General features: G+C 32.3%; 1 long non-coding RNA gene across 1 annotated transcript; it reads right to left on the bottom strand.

Annotated features, from left to right (window-relative positions):
- Positions 1 to 1,294: 1,294 nt before the first annotated feature.
- On the bottom strand, positions 1,295 to 4,671 carry LOC127153240 (uncharacterized). The gene is made up of 5 exons (XR_007825224.1): positions 4,555 to 4,671; positions 3,625 to 3,689; positions 3,009 to 3,059; positions 2,457 to 2,874; positions 1,295 to 1,948 (listed from the first exon to the last, which is right to left on the bottom strand). It is a non-coding gene; the product is annotated as an uncharacterized LOC127153240 (long non-coding RNA).
- Between the last annotated feature and the right edge of the window lie 301 nt (positions 4,672 to 4,972).

Raw genomic sequence — 4,972 nt, 5'->3', positions numbered from 1 at the left:
CTACAAGCAGTGGATCTGTGTTTCAGACATTTCTACATGTCCCCCCAAAGCTCCTCTGCACCCATTTGCAGCACACAGTCTTTAATGTTCCAGGAGTTCTTTCAACACATTACCTCTTCCTTAGAAACTTTGTATCTATTGATCTGTAAAACTTTTTATGTTGCTGATTATCAGCAAGTCCAGCAGCCAGCAGATTTACTTTGTTTTATTATTATTATTATTATTATTACTTGTGTTTATGATTTTTTATTTTTGTTTTATTGATAAAGGTTTGTATATTATGTTTGTTTTATTTGTGCACATTTGTGTATGTGTTGATATAAATAAATATGAATTGATACACATTTATGACCCTGGACAACAAAACCGGTCATAAGTATCATGGGTACATTTGTAGAAATAGCCAAAATTGCATTGTATGGGTCAAAATTATCAAATTTTCTTTCATGCCAAAAATCATTAGAATATTAAGTAAAGATCATGTTCCATGAAGATATTTTGTAAATCTCCTACCATAAGTATATCGAAACTGAATTTCTTATTAGTAATGTATTGCTAATAACTTCATTTGGACAACTTTAAAGACAATTTTCTCAATATTTAGATTTTTTTGCACCCTCAGATTCCAGATTTTCAAATAGTTGTTCTATCCTATCAAACCACATATTAATAGAAAGCTTATTTATTGAGCTTTCAGATGATGTTTACATTTAAATACAAAAAACTCGACCCTTATGACGGGTTTTGTGGACCAGAGTCACATTTGTTGGTTTTGAATTCAGTGTACATCTTGAAAATATGTCAGTTGTGTGTGCATATTTGTGTTTTGAATGTATTATATTTTCACATTCTTGTACACTTATTTTGTAAACATTTGCAGTATGACTGTTTTACATTTAAAAATATATTTGTAAAAAAAATATTTGCATATTTAAATAAACAAAATATTTATTTGAAAACAAAGTAGTGTTATAGTGTATTTTTATTAAAATAAATAAATAAATAAATAAATAAAAACTGATATAAATGAATCTAAATAATTAACTCAACTGTTGGGTTACTTTTAACCCAACTGGATTTTAACCCAATTCATTGGGTTAAAATAACCCATAGATGGGAAGGTGCTATACCAACCCATAGTTGGGTTACTAGTTGGGTTATTTTTAACCCAACATTTTTTAGTGAGTATATAAAATAGTCAAACACCCATTCTGTAACATCTTGAAAAGGCAATCAGTTATGTCGCGATGTTTAGAAACCTTAACTTACTACAAGTTCAAAAATAGTCCAAAGTCGGTCCAGTCAGACCTGAACGTCTACAAAACGTTTTAATCATGTGTACATTACAAACAATAAAATATTTTGTGGACTTAAGCAAGAATTAGACCGTTCTAATTTACTACAACATATTTTGTGCATTACATTTTTTCCAAGCTCTTTCATTTGTTAAACAACTGCTATTTAAACATGAAAATAGAAATAGTACAATGCAGTTAATTCTAAGCATGCACCAATTTTCTCAAAAGCTTGACATTAATTTTAAGTAGCCATTATTCAAACAAGAACATAACCAAGGTAACGGATAAAAGTGAACACATATGTATATTTATAATCTTTTATTTATTTTTTATTATTCCAAAATGTTTACTATCATTTTGTTGCTCCACAAGCACTTGCTCTTCCAGAAGCATTATTATTGTGGCAGTACTCAATTTTTTAATTGAAACAGTTTTGAAATAGTTTTGCATTAATTTTAAACAGCTATAAATCAAACAAGCACAAAACAAAAATACTGGATTAATGTAAACACACATGTAAATGTCGCTCAAAACCGCTTATTTCTTATAACCACCGCCCCCAGCTCTTCCTGGAGCGTGTTTTAGGTGTTCCGCCATTGATGCATCAATTTCGGAGTCTGTGGCAGTTGGACTCCACCTCTTCAGAGCATCTGAGGGAAGAGAGCATGAATATTTTAAGATATTTAAGAAACAAAATGGCAAAATTGAGTTAAATGGCATGCACTTATTTTGAAAATGCCTTTAAGGTTATACAAATACATTTAAAATACAATGGAACAAGACTTTTTCCATTTCAATAAAGAAGCATTAGTAACAAGTAAACTAAGTATTATATGTTATTTTAGTCTAGAATAATCTTGTGTCTATAAAAGATTTTCTGCATTAGATGTGTGCTAGAGTACATAAAAAACAGCATTAGTCCACTGCCTCTTCAATATCTCTATGGTGCTCTTGAAATAAAGTAGATGTGCAACTGTGTGAACTTGAACATGGCATTTCTGATAAAGACAGGTGGTCTTTTAAATAAATAACGGACAAGGAACATGAGAAAAAATGATTCACTATTACTTCACTTCATGAACATTTTAACATATGGTCAATATTACAAATTAACAGTAGTGTGCATCATGGCAATGTTAAAATACAAGAGCCACTGACCTGCTTGTTTACCAACTATCCATGCCTTACTCACTGCTGATTAGTAATGGATCAGGTGTGTTGTCAGTCAGAAGCTGGAAGGGCAGGGACAGCTGGAAAACAAGCAGTGCAGTGGCTCTCGATGACCAGGGTTGGCTTTAAGTGAAGGTAAAGTAATAAGACTGCTGTGCAATTTTACTGCATTAGTTACTGTCAAATTAGCTGGCTGTACTTGTTGAGCAATGACAGACATTGTAGCCTCTATATTTTTAACTGTATGAATTCTGATTCAGAGAAATGTATGTATTTATACATTAGGCTGTGTTGGTATTAAGGTATAATGTGTATAAAATAAGATGCGACAGCAAAGTTCTCACATACACTGGGGGGGTCCTCTGGGACTGGGATGGCAATGAAGCATCTGGGACTGGAGACAATACTATATAGACATTAAAAAGAAAAGTGTGAAAAGTAAGAATTTGAACGCAGTTACATTTTTTTTTTTTTTTTTTTTTTTTTTTTTTTAAAAAGGACATCCTCTTTATGTGAATGACATGACAAAAATTGCAATACCTTGTTTGGTTGTGGCACATGGCCTGACAGATGGCTGTTCGTTATGTGACCCTGCAAGACAAATCGCACTCTAATGTAAATTAATGAAGCATAAAAGACATACAAATGTGTTTAAAAATTTCACAGAAGTTAATCTTTTGAAATGTCTTCTAATGTTAATCTTACATTGTGGTTAGAGACTTTAACAGAGCAAATCTGAGCCAGAGCAAACTGCCTACCGAAACTGTTTCTACTGCCCAGTGTTTGTTTTCTCTACAGTGACGAGGGGAACGATCATCTGAAAGTTTACTTAAGGTCTGATGTACTACTTACAATGACAATGGAGTCGTGACCTGAATTGCACCCTTGGAGTGTCAATAAAGTGTCATTAACCATGTAATCTTTTGATTAGTACTACAACATCTTAGAAGTGTCACTTGGACATTCAAATTCATAACATATTCTTCAAATTTTTCTAGATGCTGTAGCTGTTATTTCAGGGAAACATGGAGTTCTTTTAACATTTATTCTGTAATTGACAGGACTGCGTTTGTCTTGCCCTGTAACAGGGCAAAAAAGCAACTTCGTGGTTGTACACATTCGGATCATTAATTTTTTTTTAAACATTAGCACTTACACCTCAACATGTGTCCATGGGTCCACGAGTGTTGTTGACGTTGATGGTGTCATGTTGTGCATCCACTGTTGGAAAAAATAAAAGCAATGGAAATAAAGGACCACTTTATGTAATTTTGAAGATGTTTATAAAGAGCTTTGCAATCCCTTAAAGTTATATACACATTACCACACTGTGAAAATTAAAAGAAATTAGCAATGTGTTATCTCCTAAGTTTATCTGAAATATTAGTTGGAGTAAAGTTTGGGTATTACCTAACACATATCTTTTCATTTAAGATACTGCACAAATTTTACCCTGATAAGCATTTGTAAACAGATTTGTTGAAAATATAGATGTAAATTGTTCATTATGTACATTATACCCAGAAACGGTACCTCATATTTTCTGGCACTGTCAATATACAAAGAGGTTACAGTGGGAGGTTTCTGGATTTATAAATGACAAAGTGGTGTGTAACTTTCTTTTACTATACGGACATGTAATATGTGGCTCAGCCGTCGAAAAATGAGGCTTACATTATCAATCACTTGATTAATTTACTTGTTTACTTACTAATCGTTGCAAAATTCAGCAATTAGAAAACTATTTTTTTTTCTGTGGCACTTAAGGAATTAGATATTTATAAGAGGACCATAAAGGAGATTACAAACAAACAAAAAAAAAAAAGATATAAAATTATTGTGGATTAGGAAGTCCTTTAATTTCATTGTGTTATTCTATACAAACATTCTGTGCATACCCTTGGCACTTCAGTTATGTATTTGTTGTTCAAGCATTATTTAAAAAAATACTTTTAGCACACTAGCTAATTTTAGCCAAACTCAAACTACGTTTCATTTGACAATGTGCACATTATTTCTTTCTTTTCCTTCGTGTCAAACAAGTACAACTCGACCACATTAATAAAAAACTACAAAATGTACTTACCCACCAGTGATTTTGTAGTAAATCGTAAAGCTTTGCAACAAATAGACGAGCTCTCCTCATGGTTATGGAAAGATAAAAACGTGTTAAAGCTTTCTCGCGAGATAATGTATTGTATTGCGAGATAATCTATCCCATCGCGAGATAATCTATCCTATCGCGAGATGATCTATCCTATTGCGAGATTTGTTACAACATCTTGGCAGCACAGTTTTGGCAATCTACACCCAACTCAGACTTCAAATGGTGACTGGAGATATTTGTTTTATATGTATATGCATAAACTTAAAATAATAAAATCGTATTGCAATTTGAGGGAAACGGGCAGAATTATGACTAAAATTTAGTGGCTTTGCAATCACTTAACCACACATCACTTTGTGAATATTCATTAAACAAGATGTAAATACAAATTACTTGT

This window comes from Labeo rohita, chromosome 22, assembly GCF_022985175.1.
Source record: "Labeo rohita strain BAU-BD-2019 chromosome 22, IGBB_LRoh.1.0, whole genome shotgun sequence".
Classification (NCBI taxonomy): domain Eukaryota; kingdom Metazoa; phylum Chordata; class Actinopteri; order Cypriniformes; family Cyprinidae; genus Labeo; species Labeo rohita.
The sequence above is the reverse complement of the archived record's forward strand: the minus strand, read 5'-3'. Positions and strand labels throughout refer to the sequence as shown.